General features: G+C 36.9%; 1 pseudogene; it reads left to right on the top strand.

Moving 5' to 3' along the window:
* The first annotated feature begins 4,173 nt into the window (after positions 1 to 4,173).
* On the top strand, positions 4,174 to 5,281 carry LOC114631891 (annotated as a pseudogene).
* Positions 5,282 to 16,923: the final 11,642 nt, after the last annotated feature.

Consider the following 16,923-nt stretch of genomic DNA (forward strand, 5'->3'; position numbering starts at 1 on the left):
ACACATAACTAATTCCCCTAACATAGTTGTTTCCATTTAGAAAACAGCCAAAACAAACAAACAAACAAACAAACAAACAAACAAACAGTAGAATTGAATGTTTTTGAATGTTTTTTTCTTTAATTCTGAAACAACATTAACACATAGCTAAGGGCAGTATCTGACTTTGAAGAAGAAAATTAATGTTCCAAGTACATGTGACCTTCACCTTAAAAATGGATTCTACAACTTAAGGATCTGGTGAGGATCTGGTATGGTACTGGTCATACAGATAGCATACAGGTCACCAAGATATAAAGTACATGCAACATTTCCCCTAAGGATGGGTTCTATTCGCTAAGAAACAAAGCTAAAGGATAAAGATTTATGGGGGAAGACTCTGACATAAACATAATACTCTGGAGAATTCAGATATAGCCTGGCCCTAAAATAACACTGATCATCTGGCTATTCATTACACCCCCTCCCAGCCTTCTGCATGAAATATAGGTATACATCCCTATTGTTGAAAAGACAAGCCTGAGTGTTTAACATTTCTGGCTTTGCTGGTGCTTATCTGTGAGCACAAGTACCCCATGTCCTCTAAAAGAAGTGCTCAGGTCTATGAGAGAGAGGAGTACATGAGCCTTCCACAGTATATGATTGAGGATCTCAAATATCAGTAATGCTACCTGATCAGCCTTGCTTTCTTTCCCATAGGTATTTGCTTGATGAAGGAAGGAGGCATCCACCTAACCCAAGAAGCTCTGGACTTCAGAGTCATTTTCTTGGGATCCCATGTTCAGCATGCTGTGAGGTGTGTTAATAACTACATCATATTCCATGTCCACAGCTATGAAATGGTCTGATTGATTATACCTCTAAGAATTGTGACTGTGTAGAATGTAGATCTATTTATAGAAGACAGATGCCTCACTAAAGGAGGACACTAGAGGACTATAAAAATGATGAAATTACGACACAAATACACACATATGTAAAAAGGAAGCATGTCGTGTGATTTATAGCATAGGGAAATGATAAATGAAGTGTTCTCGGACATGAAGAAAGCATTTAGAAGTTCCAATGTAAGGTCATCAATCAAAAAGTCTGTGTGGAATTGGTTATATCTTTCTTTTAAATTTGTTTTAGATTTTATTTATTTTATGTATGGGAGTACACTGACCCTGTCCTCAGACACAAAGTAGGGAATCTTGAAATACCATCCCTGTCAGAGGGGCAATTGACGATGGCTACTAGGGAAACATGAGTCAGTTTTCTTCAGGGATTTAAGCCTAACATGTTATTCATGCTCCAGTAGGTGGCCCCATATCCATGTACATACACTCAACACTTAATAAGGAGAGAGAAAGGTAGAGGAAAGAGAAGGGGGAGGGGAGAAAGAGAGAGAGAAAGAGAGAGAGAGAGAGAGAGGGAGAGAGAGAGAGAGAGAGAGAGAGAGAGAGAGAGAGAGAGAGAGGAAGGAGAGGAATGAAGTTGGGATAAAAAAGTGATATTGAAGATAAGGAAGTAATAGGAGGGAATGGGAAGGGGTTGGAGTTAATAAAAACATTATATAGATGTATTAATATTAAATAAAGGTTTAATAATATTAAATTTAAATACAATTAAATAAGTGTAAATAAATACTAAATTAATTCATTAAATTAATATTAAATAAATATGAATATTACATAAGTAATATTAACAAATACTATGACTAGAATTCTTGTGTATGCTAAGGTAACTGTCAATAAACTATAAAACCAGCACAATTATTAATATGATAGAAAATGTTCATTCTTTGTTTTACAATAAGAGAAATTAACAAAACATCAATTCTGTAAAACTTGATGCCTAATACATTAACAGTTCATAATTTCTGATTTTAGTCACTAGGAAAGAATTACTATATACCATCGTAGAAAAAATGCTGTTTAGTCAAATAGTTGGAATGTCCTTAAAAGTGAATAAATGTAACATACCATATTAATAGTGTAAAATAATTAGTAAAACACAACCTCCATTAGATATAGAAGTATAGCAGAATGCTATTTTAAGATTGATATTTCAGTAAACAAGGATAAGTTCTAACTTTAAATAGTAATCTATAATATTTTTGAAGCTATGAATAATAGCATAGCATGAATTTTCCAGAAACAGTCCTATTTAGTACATCTGTGACACTCTTGAAGAAGATGACAAAGAACTATGGGTAAAAATTGTATGCACATATAAAACATATGGACACTGACCTCAAACACTTAATGCATTACTAAATATGGGGCATAAAACTAAAGTTGTTAGAAGAGGAAAGACACACCAACCCAGACAAGACTTACTAATGATGTATCGATAAAATATAATTCATAAAGTGTTAAGACTTACGTCCCAGTGGTGTTGCTAGGAAGCACATAAGGGATACAAAGAAAATCTAAGCATCTGCCCATTGTTTATAATTGAAGAACAATTGGAGAAAGAGACAGCATGTCAAAAAGATGGTAAATAGGCATGCATATTAGGAAGATATTTCAACAAAACTTGATAAAATGATATAGACTAATATTATATATATATATATATATATATATATATATATATATATATATTCCTACTAGTCATCAGATGAATTCAAATCCAAACATGACATATCCATCATGTTTAAAAACGTTAATGTTCAATAATATCGTTAACAAAAAGAATAAAACAATCCATATTCACAAATGAGTCATAGTCTGGAATTCTGTTTGTTGTGCTTATTGGCAGTATCTATACTGCTGGACAGAAAGAAGAGGCAAATAACTTAGGTAAACCACTCTAAGAAGTTTCTTTCTTTCTTTTTGTTTCATTCTTCCTTCCTTCCCTTCTTCCTTCCTTCCTTCCTTCCTTCCTTCCTTCCTTCCTTCTTTCCTTTCTTCCTTCCTTTCTTTTTTATTGAATATTTTATTTATTTACATTTCTAAATGTCTCTCTTCCTGGTCTCCCTTCAGCAAACCCCCCTCCCCTACCCCTCCCTTTTGCCTCTAAGACACCCTCCCCTCTCCCACACTGGACCCCCCCTCTATATGCCTCCAGTGATTATTTTGTTCCCCCTTCTAAATGGCACTGAAGCATCCACACTTTGGTTTTGCTTCGTGTTCAGCTTTATAAGGTCTGCGAGTTGTATCATGGGTATTCTGAGCTTTTGTGCTAATATCCACTTATCAGTGAGTACATACCATGTCTGTCTTTTTGGGTCTCAGTTACCTCACTCAGGATGATACTTTCTAGTTCCATCCATTTGCCTGCAAAATTTGTGAAGTCTTCATTTTTAATTGCTGAATTGTAATCCATTGTGTAAATGTACCACATTTTTTGTATCCATTCTTCTGTTGAGGGATATTTGGGTTCTTTCTAGCTTCAGACTATTATAAGGAAGGCTGCTGTAAACATAGTGGAACATATGTCCTTGTTATATGTTGTAGCTTCTTTTGGAAATATGCTCAGTAGTGGTATACCTGGGTCTTCAGGTAGAACTATTTCCAATTTTCTGGGAGACTGCAAGATTGATTTCCAGAGTGGTTACTACCTTGCAATCCCACCAGCCATGGAGGAATGTTCCTCTTTCTCCACATCTTCACCAACATGTGTCATCACCTGAGGTTTTAATCTTATCCATTCTGATTGATGTAAGGTGGAATCTCAGGGTTGTCTTGATTTGCATTTCCCTGATGACTAAGGATGTTGAACATTTCTTTAGGTGCTTCTTGGCCATTGGATATTCCTCAGTTGATAATTCTCTGTTTAGCTCTGTAGCCCATTTTTAATTGGGTTACCTGGGTTTATAAAGATATATATTGGATATTAGCCCTCTATCAGATATGGGGGTTGGAGAAGATTTTTTTTTCCAATCTGTAAGTTGCTGATTTGTCCTACAGACTGTCTTTTGCCTTACAGAAGCTTTTCAGTTTCATGAGGTCCCATCCTGACCTCAAACTGTACTACAGAGGAATAATGATAAAAAACAAACAAACAAACAAAAAACCCCATGATATTGGTACAGGGATAGACAGGTTGATCAATGGAATAGAATTAAAGACCCAGAAATAAGCCCATATACCTATGAGCACTTTCTCTTTGACAAAGAAGCAAAAAATATACAATGGAAAAAAGAAAGCATCTTCAAGGCAGTCAGCAAACATTCCTGGCCTCAGGATGGCAACTGATCAAAGCAGCACTCCTGTGGATCTCAGCAGCACTCTGCCTTGGGAGCTGGAAAGTTTATACAGGATCACCTTCTTGGTGACACCACCTTCATTACTGAGATCAGAGCAGACATCTATGTCATAAGTACTTTCCTGCAGGAGAGATGCTTCCAAGGTGCCGCCCACCCCGTGAGGGTCTCCAGGGTAACGATGGGCGGCTCCTACAATGAATACACGGTGCTCAAGGGCAGGTCAGAGGCTGACCTCGTGGTATCTTTAACAATCTCAAAAGCTTTGAGGATCAGTTCATGCGGCGGGAAGAGTTCGTTAAGGAAATTCGGAAACACCTGAGCCAGTTGCAACAAGAGAAACAATTGGGAGAGAAGTTTGGGGTCCAGAGCTCAGAGCAGCCCAACTACAGGTATCTGAGCTTCAAGCTGAGCTACCCTCAGTTCCAACAGGAGGTGAAATTTGATGGGCAGCCAGCCTATGATGCCCTGTCTCAAGTGAAAAAGGAGGCCGTTGACTGAGAAATCTACAACAAAATGTATGCCGAACTCATCCGTGAGTGCAACATCCTGAACAAGGCGGGCAAGTACTCCAACTGTTTCATGGAGCTCCAGCAAAACTTCCTGTGGAAACGTCCAAACGAGCTGAGGAATCTCATCCTTCTGGTCAAGCACTGGTATCAACTGTGTAAGGAGAAGCTGGGGAAGGCACTGCTACCACAGTACGCCCTGGAGCTGCTCACGGTCTATGCCTGGGAAAGTGAGACTCCAGACAAATGTGAAGGACAGCCCAGGGTTTCCGGACTGTGTTAGAGCTGATCATTCAGTTCTTAAAGCTTAGAATCTATTGGACATATTATTATGACGCCATCAATGAAGAGGTCAATGCCTACCTGTCCACACAGGTCAAAAAAGACAGAAGGCCTCTGATCTTGGACCCGGCAGACCCAACATGGAACGTGGCTGGTTTTTACTTAGAGGGCTGGCGCCTGCTGGCAGAGGAGGCAAAAACCTGGCTGAAATACTTGTGCTAAATTTAGGCTCATTGATGATACCCTCGTGGGCTCCTGGAACGTTCCGGCAGAGAAACAAGAATGTTTCTTTCTGTGAGTACCCCCAGCATCTACACAGGAGGCTTCAGAGTCAGGGGCATTTGCTGCTCTGCTGCAGGCCCTTGACCTGGAGAGGACAGGGTGCTGCTCTAGGCTCCAGTGAGGGGCATCCAACCTGTGACCCAACTCCAGGCTTCTGATCCCTGCCGGCCCATGGACAGCATCTTCACAGCCTGCATCATCTGCCTTATCCTCCAACAATGCTCTCTGGGAGTCAGACTCTGAAGGAACGAGAACTCAAGCTTGACGTCCATCTGTCCAGCTGTTGGTAGGTTCTGTCCAAAAAAGGCTGATCATTAACAATAAACAACAGCCAGCCGTGAGGGGGTGTGTGCACTCTGAGGTATTCGTCCTCATCCCACACAGAAACTGTTCAGCAGCGCACGTGGCCCTGGAGCCCTGGGAATCTGGCCAGTGTGCATCGAGGTGCACTGTTTCTGCAGCATGCAGGCTGGGGTTACCGCAATGCAGGAGAATAAAATTGTATGCACTTCAAAATTTGTGACTTTAAAGCTTAGATGTGTGAGTGTGTGTGAGGATGAAATTTGAAGGACTGAATTAAAGCAAAATGCATTGAATTAAAAAAAAGAAAGCATCTTCAATAAATGGTGATGGTCTAACTGGTGGTCTGTATGTAGAAAAATGAAAATATATACATATTTATCACCTTACACAAATCTCGCATCCAAGTGTATCAAGGACCTCGACATAAAACCAGATACACTGGATCTAATAGAATAAGTGGGAAAGAGCCTCTAGCTCATTGACAGGGGGAAATTTCCTAAACAGAACTCCAGTGGCTGAGGCTCTTAAGATCAAGATTGATAAGTGGGACCTCATGGAACTGAAAAGCTTCTGTAAGGCAAGAAGTTCCTTATAAAGTTAAAATCACATGGAGCATACATTAGAGCAATTATGCAGCTTGGTATTTCTCCAAGAACAATTTATAAAGTTTTCAAATCAAATTACTTACAATTATCCCCGCCTAGAAGTAATATAAATATTCAGAGATTGGAATACAGACAAAATATCCATTGTGAATTTTCAGTAAACAAAACATAAGTTACATTTGTAGATGAAACAAGACCGAATTGGCATCCATATATATTATTCATTTTGTGGAATTTCAGAATATGAAGATTGAGTGATGAAGAAGGTTCGCCATATCTGTCTGGTATTTATGGCATGGAAAGAAACGTCTGGGGACACTAAGGTCATTCAAGTATTTCCCATCTAGAAGTAGAGTTATGCAAGTGCATACATTGCTGAGATCCATGAAAACAAACATTTCATTAAAGCTTGCTTTATGATTTAAATTGTATAGATGTCAACTCAGAAATATTAATTTCCTTGTTGTCCATAAGTTTTTCTAAAAACTACTCTGACTTCCTACGCTATATTAATAGATACAGAATTCATTCACCCTAAAGTGTTACCACTCTCTTAACTACAGCTTCCCAGAGATTTCAGGGGATGTTTGGAAAAGCTGTTGTGAGCACATCTCTTGTTGATATTCTTCCCATAACCAACGATATATTTGCTGCTTTCTGCATTCTTTCATTTTAGATTAAGATGGAAAGACACAGCACTCTTTATTGTTCTTTTTCTAAGGAACATTCAGTATCACTTGGAATATAGAAATTTATCCAATACCAACAGAGTGAATATGCATAGATATAGGCCATTTCTTGCAGTTTTAATTTATATGTGTGTGTGTGTGTGTGTGTGTGCAAGTATGTGGGTAATGCCTGTGTACCAGATATTAACAGCTCACTCATTTTCTTGTGATTTTTATTTAAATAGTACATAATAATAATAATATATTGAAAATTATTTATTCAGAAATGGTTGGAAATTATATAAAGGTATTTATGGGCCAGAAAAGTAGGTCCTTGGGTAAAGGTGTTTGGCATCAAGCATGTTAAACTGGAATTGATCCTGAGAATCCTCATAGTGGAAGATAAGAACCAAGGGCCACAAGTTGAAGTCCACTGAAGACCCAAAAAGGAAATAACTTAATTCTCTCTCTATATCTCTCTCTCTGTCTCTTTGTCTCTCTGTATCTCTGTATATCTCTCTCTCTCTCTCTCTCTCTCTCTCTATATATATATATATATATATATATATATACATATATATACATATATATGTATATGTATATATATGTATATATATTTAAATAGTATGCACAATATATATATATATATGCTTTCACACACACACAAATATACACATAAACACATACACATATATGCTTTATTGTTTGAGGAATCATGTTGAATATATGGAAATTAAATATATCAAAACATAGTACAAAGTGGAGAGTATGCAATACATTCCTCAGAATCTTTCATTAATGTTAAAATGCACTTTTGAAAGTAACATAGAAAAAAGTTAGTGATCTTTATGAGTCTCAGAGTAAGAATAAAATGCTTAAAACAGCCTATTAAAAGGATCAGGCAAAAAACTAAATACCCAACCAAAATAAGAACTTTTTAATTATATAATTATTATAGTACACTTGAAACATGAACACACAGTATGACTGACAGAAAATACTTAATCTAGCATATATACAGTAGACGTTAGAATGCTGTAAAAATGTATGACCAAAGCCAAAACAAAGCTAGGGAGATGGTTGTCTAAATAAAATGCTTGCTCATGAACACATAGTAAGATTGACAGAAAATACTTAATCTAGCATATGTACTGTAGACATTAGAATGCTGTAAAAATGTATGACCAAAGCTCGGACAAAGCTAGGGAGATGGTTGTCTAAATAAAATGCTTGCTCTTGATTAGGGAGGACCTAGGCTTGACCCAGCACTCAAATGAAAAGCTGGATGTGACACACATGCTTGTAATCTCCACTCCATGGGAGCAGAGACAGGTGGATCCCTAGGTCCACATTCTAAATGCCATGATCAGAAAGAAACCAAAAGAATGCTTAAAATGTTTAGTTAATGAAATAAAAGAGCAGGCAGAAAAGACAAGCATGGAATTTATGTAAAACAGCTTAAAGGATGCTTTAGAGAACACAGATCTGACTATCTGTGTTGTGTAAATGAGAACTCCTAGAAGGAAGTTGTCTGCAGAGACTGGTACCAACAAGTAATCTACCAATGTGGTAAATTATCACTTCAGTATGGTGGAGATGTTGGAAAAGAACATTGCAGCTCCTGCTGCCAATTCTCTCATCTTGGACTAGTTCCAGCTTTCTGTGTCAACCATTCTTTGCCCACCTGTGTGTTGGGACTGAGGTGACTAATAGATCAAACTCTTTGGATTTTATTAATTGAACACACCCAGTACTTCCTATCAACTCAAAAGCTAATGTCATCAGGCAATACCCTGGGCCCCTAGAAGAGCTTTTTCCATCTTGTTGTACCTGCCTTTCTGATGTACCCACTTGTGTATTTTAAGTTTGTCCAGAAGTATGACTTTTTCAGATTTGTAAAACTATAAAAATGTCATGAAACTGCTTCCATGTAGGAACATGGAATTTGGGGTAACCTAAGTTTGTATTTCTGGAGCCATGATTGCTCAAAATGGTTTCACAGTAACCTCTCTATCTTTTCTTCAAGGAGAGAGCTGTAGACTTTTGTGCAGCCAGTTAGAAAATAAGAAAGTAATAAAACAAGGTACACAGTATCCCCTTAAGAATCTAGGGAATAGAGTGTTCTTGAATTGAAATAGATTAATGTAAAATAAATTTCTGCATCTTTTTTTTTATAAATTGACAACCTTTTATGCAATTTATGTCCTCAGGAAATACTTTGAAAAATCTAAAATAACTTCGTAGAGAACGAAATTGTAGTGTAGCACTTACCCTATCTGATTCCAAACTTGGAGTGGGCGTTGGAACAAGAAGGGATAAATTGATAGTTGGAACAGAACAGAAAGGCCAGAAATAGCATGAAGTCATCAACGCAATTCACTGCAGCAAGGAGAGTCTTCACAAAAAAGAACTGGAAAGTTGGATATTCACATGGAGAAAAATTAAACTCATTTTTATCCCTCATTATGTACAAAACATAGTTAGAGATTTACAGGGTCCCAAATATAACACTGAAAAGCACGGGAATGCTAGAATTAAGCAAAAGGAGATATATTTGTCCTGCGGAGTGTACAAAGAGATTTCAAAACCCCCAATCAGTGATGGGCAAATCGAGTGCAGAACAGATTAGTACATGTGTATCATTATATTTGCATATGAAATGCCCCCCCAGAGGTGCCTCTGTTGAGCAAGGTACTTCCTGTAGTGCTGTTTGGGGAGGCAATGGAAGCATCAGGAGGTGGGGCCCCTGTGGAGAGGTGTGTAACAGGAGAAGGTAGCTGGCATTTCTGCTATTCCTTTCTGGTTTCTGTCTCTTTTGAAATAAGAGGCCACCTGCTCTAGATACCTTGATGTTCCCTTTCATGAGGGGTCCTGAATGACATTTCTAAAAATACTGAGACTAAAAAAAAAAAATGTCACAAGGAATCATATGTCTGGCTCATATTGAGATACTACCCACACTAAATAAAATCCTCTTACGTATCATATTGAAAAAATGCTGTCCCCATAGTGGATATAATATTGACATTTAAAACGGCTACACCCAATCTGGCTTGTTCTTATGGGGCCACCATGTTCCCAACTAGACAAGGCCTGAGGCCAAGAGCCATGGCATGCTCTCACTGCTCCTTAGCTCTGACCGGCCAGAAGTACCTGCCCTGGCACCCACAAGATGCCAGCGTGGCAGCCTGCTCTGCCAATCCACCATGCTGTCTCCACTATGGTTGGCTGAGCCCAGATAATACCTGCCATCCCGCAGTACCCGGTAGAATGAAGACTCTTGAGACTTAATGGCAATCCAATTGGTACATATATTTGGGAATGCTCAATTAACAAGATGTCCACACAATTAGCATTGTTACCCAATACCTAACCTAGATATTATAACTATTTTAGTCTGCTAGAGACACACACACATCCTCAACCATCTTCTCCTCCCTGGTTCCTCTCTTCCTTCTCTTCCTGCCTCCTCCTCTTCCTTCTCCTCTTCTTCTTGCTCCTCCCACATTAGCTTCTCCCCAATCACCATGCTTATTGCAAATAATGTAGCAGCAGCAGGAAACCATCCTGCTACAATGTAGAGTAAATAAAGAGTTAGAAAATTTCAAACAAAAATTATTTAACCATCAGGTTAAATTGAACTATAGCTAAAACTTAAGTCTGACAGTATTCAAGAAAGGGTGAATGTCAAACCTCTTCATGTATTGGTGGTGGGCACATAAATGATTGACACACTGTGGAGTACAGTTTATCAGTGTCGTATAAAATGTGCAAATAGAAGTTGTGTGTGCATGTGAGTATGTATGTGAGTGTGTGTATATGCATATATGCCTGTGTGCATGCTTGCATGTATGTGTGTCCATGTATTGTGCCTGCCTATTTATCTTTATTATGTGTGTGTGTGTATGTATATCCAGGCATGTGTGCCTTTGCATGTGGTTAACCATGTGTATGAATATGTATTATGTGTTTCCTTGTGTGCATGTCTGTATATGCATGTTGCTGCTTGTATAGATCTCTCTATATTGTGCCCCTATGTGCATGTGTGCATGCATGTGTGTATATTTGTGTTTATGTGCATCTGTGTGAGTATATGTGTCTGTCTGTGTTTGTGTTGGGTGCATATGTGTTTGTGTATGTCAGTAAATGAATGTGTGCATTTGCTTCTGTATATGTGTGCATATATATGTGTGTGTATGTGTGTTTATGTGTGTATGTGTATGAATGTATGTATGTATGTATGTATATGTGTGGATGTGTGCTTATGTGTTTGCATATGTGTATATGTGTATATTTGAACAAGTTATCATATATATGTGTGTATGTGTATGTATGTCTCTTTGTTGTTGTGGACATATGCTTGTGTATATGTATTTGCATATGAGTGCACGTGTTTGTGTGTGCATGTGTATGCATGTGTGTGTATTTAGCCAAACTCATGCATTCTATTTAAAATGTGTAGTTGACTGTTGGTAAATGATATTTTAACTTTTAAGTCCAAAAATTTAACTAAAAGTTTAATAGTATTGAGTATGACTTATATTTCATATATATATGTATACAGTATCTACACTTACAATTATCTGGGATTGAAACTCAGGAACACTACTGAAGACAGTTTAATAATACAATAATGTAATAATCGTTTTCAGCACTAATTTTATTTCAATGCATTTTCCTACTGATTAAATAGTCCCTGTATATGAGAGTGGTTATTTATAATCAGTGCAGTTCCCTGAACCTGTGAAATTTGCACTGGTTAATGTTCAAAGATATTTGAATTACTTTGGAACACCTCTAGCCTATAAGGAGTGACATCCAGTGATCAGAATGATTTCTGTCTCATAATCCATCACTTAGGAGTATACATTCTGTCATGGAAAGCTGATTAACTGACATAACAACTTCAGTGCCCTTACCATCAACTAATTGATCTTTCAAGATAAATAGCATGAAAAATATTGAACCATACAGCAAGATTAATCTCATGAAACAATTGTTTCTAAAAGTATAAACTGAAATATTCCTTTCTAAATCATTACGGCTGTGTTCTTCCTGAAAACAACCAAATCAATATTTTTTTGTAAATTTTCACTGTCTGATGCTTTTCTTATCTTTTGTCTTTCTTTGCTATGTATTCATGATATAAACACAGCAAGGTAGTAGTTAGAAGCATAGGCTTTGGAACTAAAGAATGAAGCTTCTTATTCAATATGTATGATATTAGTGAACTTATATTTTTGAAACTAGTTTCCATAACATTTAAGAGGCAGGAAAATAGTACTATCCCACAGGGTTATTGTTAGTGTTAGCTTTTAAGTATATAATAAATATTAACACTAATTACTTTCCACAGCTTCTGTTTGACTTTAGGTCTGTGCAAGTTTCAACTGAAAAGTAAGAACTCCCATTAGAACAGACTCCACACTGTGAATGTTAGTGTTACATCGGGTCCTTCATGTGTGGAGTAGATTATATAATGTTTGCTTGAGAGATAAAAGCTTAAATAAAATTCAGTGAAATAAATAGTTGATGTTCCTTGCCTGATGATTATCACTTTTGGTAATCTCATTGATAATTTCAATTCATGGTCATAAATACTAGCCACATCTATTTATGCATACACATGTATGTGTGTATGTATGTATATATGTATATATGTATATATGTATATATGTATGTATGTATGTATGTGTGTGTCTGTGTATGTATGTATGTATGTGTGTGTATGTATGTATGTGTGTGTCTGTGTATGTATGTATGTGTGTGTGTCTGTGTATGTATGTATGTGTGTCTGTGTATGTATGTATGTGTGTATGTGTGTGTATGTATGCATGCATGTGCGTCTGTGTATGTATGTATGTATGTATGTATGTGTGTCTGTGTATATATGTATGTATGTATGTATGTGTATGTATGCATGTATGTGTGTCTATGTGTGTATGTATGTATGTATGTATGTGTATGTATGTATGTGTGTGTGTCTGTGCATGTATGTATGTATGTGTGTATGTGTGTGTATGTATGCATGTATGTGTGTCTGTGTATGTATGTATGTATGTGTGTGTCTGTGTATGTATGTATGTATGTGTGTGTGTCTGTGTATGTATGTATGTACGTATGTATGTATGTATGTATGTATGTGTTGAAGATGTCATTTTGAATATGTAACTAGTTAGGAGAAAGCTTGATGCTCTCTTTGTCTAGAAAACAGATTACTGAAGAACTATATATGTGTGTGTAGATGTGTAAAAAAGACATGAACGTAGTTAGAAACATTAAATTTAGTTTTCTGGGAATGAGTTTGATACTAATGTTAAAATCGAGAGTCTTAGAACATTAGTAATTTGACAGAGATTGGGGAGCTAGGTTTTACTCCTACTTTTTAAAGTTACCATACATATTTTATTGCAAAATTTCTCAAGTATTTTTCACGCAATGAAATCATGATAAATGTAAAACGTACGTAATGAAGTTCATCTTAAAAGAGAAGAGTAAATTCTGAAACTTTCAAAAAAACACACCCTCGAATAAAACCTGTTTGTGAAACTAAACCATTGTACAATGCACCAAAGTCATGGACCCAAAAGAAGTCCAAATTCTTGCATCCTTTCCTCCTTGTATTTCTCCTTATGATTAAAATAGAGATATAGAGAATTTTTGAGGGTGCATTATAAAGAAGTATCTTAATGGATCACGTTTATTGTAAAAGAGCCATTCTGATAGTCTTGCATTCCTAAATGTATTTCTACAAACATCCTTGATTCCTTAGTTCAGATATCTGTATTTAAGAACATTGTTGTGAATCATGTGCTCAGGCTGCCCGCCCGTCTCAGACTATGACATGTTTAACCAGTAGCCTGAAGTCAGTGTTGACTCTGCAAGTAAGGCTCAAATCTCACTGCAGGGACATCTCTCCATAGAGTTAGGACAAAATATCACACACCAGGTTAGTCTCAGGGAGGAAAGTCAGAGTGAAAAATACCTTAACAATTTTAAAATCCTTCCTACAATCAGACATTTGAACAAAGTATTACAGTTTTAAAATCTCACTTAAATGCTGACTCTCAATGACTCATTTGAGAAAAAATTAATAAACAACTAAACTACATTTTAATGATTCCATTATTCATTGAAAATTTCATATGTGTATCCAATGGATTTAGATCATATCCATCCACCTACACTTCTTCAACTCCTCTACTTCCAAATTTATGTCCTCTTTGTTCTTTATTTTTCTTTAATAACCCAACAAATCCAAATGGCGCTGCCCATATAAGCATGTGTAGAGATCCAGCCACCCACCGAACTATGAGCAACCTACCAGGGTCCACATCCCTGGAAAAAGTGGACTCTTTGTCTCTCCAGCGTGCATCAAAACACATATAGTTCTTCAGCTAGTGCTTAAGTGTCCTGAGCCCTTTCCAGCAGTGATTGGATGTATACTGGCTTGATCATACACAGGTTTCCTATAGATAGCCAGAGTTGCTGTGGGTGCATGGTTTCAACTGTCCTTCATGCCCAGAAGGTACTGTCTTAGGTAATCTTCCCCATCTCTTCTTGCTCTTACAATAGCTCCACCTTCTGTTATTTGAGATTCTTTGAGCCTAAATGGGAGCCTCTCTAACCTTGATGTATGTGAGTCATAAGACTCAACTATACCGTTTTTGCAAACATGCCCAGAATATCTCTAAATGATTTCCATGTAAATGTATCACCAAATATTTCTCAGGAAATATTATAGTTGAAATGGTTATTTAGGGATAGAGGGATGGCTTTTTGGTTAATGGAGCTTGCTGTTCATGCATGCAAAGAACAAGAGTTTGGGGCCCATAACTCACAACTTCTTTAGCATCAATGGCATGGATTTGGATAAACTCTTCTGGTCTCTGTGGATATGGACACGTAAATGTACATGATTATATACAGACAGACACTTAAAATAAAACTAAAAATGAAATATTTTTAAAATATATGATACAATTTATTGGAAATTAACGTTGAATTGAGAAGCTATGCCTTAAAGTTGATGTTTTCCAGTTCTGGGGTGCACACAGTGCCCTGTGCATGAGATCGGAAAGTTCTCTACCACAGAATCACATCTCCAGCCCTGTTTTCGGTTTCAGTTCTTGATTGTAGCTACTGTTTAGATCATCTGCAGAAATAAGCAACAGCATGTGAGGGAATCCTACATAGACATGTTATAATATTATGCAAAAAGTGCATTTTTTGAATGGGGTGTCATAGTTTACACATGACGAAGTAATCACTTCAGATGTCTTACTTTAAAGTCTTACCTGTGATCACTGTGCAAATTGCAAAAATAAGGGTATACTAGCTATCTTGTGAAATGCTAAAATTCACCAAGTGTAAAGTGTACAGTAACTAATCCTAACTTTTTAATTACTATGCAATGATTAATCAAGTATTCATAAAATCAAGAGCTTTCACCTGCTGATCCCTTTAACACAGGTTTTTCTGTTGTTGTTGTTGTTGTTGTTGTTTTGTTTTGTCATTTAACAAGTATTTTCAGTGAGAGGATGTATATTTATGATAGATACTGCATATAATTCTTAAAAAGAAATACGTAGAAAAGAATTTCTGCTAGACTTCCCACAAGAGACACAAAGGTAGCAATGTTAGAAAGCTCTTGGAAAAATATATACAAAATATTTATTTATACATATAAATATATTTTATATTAAATATATAAAATATGCAAATATTTATATAACATGAATATGTGAACTATAAGTAAATATGTATATATATACATATATATACACACACACACATATATATATATATGTACACATACATACATACATATATATGTTCAAAAAATAGAAACAAAAGCTTATTTTCTTTAAGGATATTTTTGTGGATGAGATCATATTTTGTTCAGTCATTTCAGTGCCCTGAAACATTTTTCCCTGGGCAAATGTAAGCTATTATAGAAACTTAATTATAGTCATTTTTAAATTTTTCTCTTTTTCAGTCATTAATTAGGCTTCTGTTTTCTTATTAAATATAAGAGTTTCTAAAATATGTGTATTTTCTTGAATGTTGTTTTCATTACATTTAGATCCTCATTTGTTTATTAACCAAGGAGAAACTATCATTGACTTGGGTGAAACCAAGTTTTCAGTTTAAATAACAACAAAATAAATTCAACCATTTCATTTCAGTAAATCATTTTAAAAATTGTTCCAATTATTTCTTGATAGTCTCATGAACTTAACTTCTTTGGGTCCCTGTGGCTGGAATGCAGGGGGGTCCTCCAGGTGGGAAGTTAGGCACAGCAGCTGCAGCGGCTCAGCATTAAAGGCCTTCTCTGTGTTTTCCCATGGTGGGCCTGAAAGACACAAGAAAGTCCATGGTTCCAAAAGGGTTTATTTTCATGGCTGATGTAGATGGATCTTGCAGTACCCCTGTGAAACTCAGGGCAGACCTGAGTTAAATAGGGAGGGAGAAGAGGGAGGATCTGGGGAAGAATGCTTAATTGGCTATGCCCTCTGACCTTCAGGTATCTCATTAATATGTAAATCTCTCTAGGGCCTGAGGCCTGTAGTCACGCCCTCTACCTGTGCTCTTTGGGAGGGGCTGCATTGCCCTACATAACTGAATGGTGCAGGTCAATGGAGATCTAGGCCATGTGTCAGAAGCCTGGATTCTGGGAGCATGGCAGAATAGATGGCCATCCCTCACAGACAATGGACACCTGTTGGGTCTCTGGGCTATTTCCCGCTAGCGCTTCTACCAAAACCAGCCATCCTATCACGGTCCCACAAATTTTTTCCAAAGAGAACCATGGTTGTTTTAGTGCAGTATCTACATATATGTTAGGTCTTTGCTAGATTCATTTTCGACCTTGTGATAATTCTGTCCCCTAAAACTCTCTGAGTGGCTGATGCTTTCGAACCTACAGTAATTGCATTCTAGATGAAAAGCAGATGTAAGAGAAAGTATTGCTCATGTTATTTGGGCATGTATTCTGTATGACTTTACCCAGGAAATACCTTCATAAAACATGCATGCGTGCAAAACTCTGAGATTTTCTCTGTAAATGTGAAATCATTTTC

Source organism: Grammomys surdaster, unplaced genomic scaffold (assembly GCF_004785775.1).
Source record: "Grammomys surdaster isolate TR1022 unplaced genomic scaffold, NIH_TR_1.0 367, whole genome shotgun sequence".
In the NCBI taxonomy this organism is placed as follows: Eukaryota; Metazoa; Chordata; class Mammalia; order Rodentia; family Muridae; genus Grammomys; species Grammomys surdaster.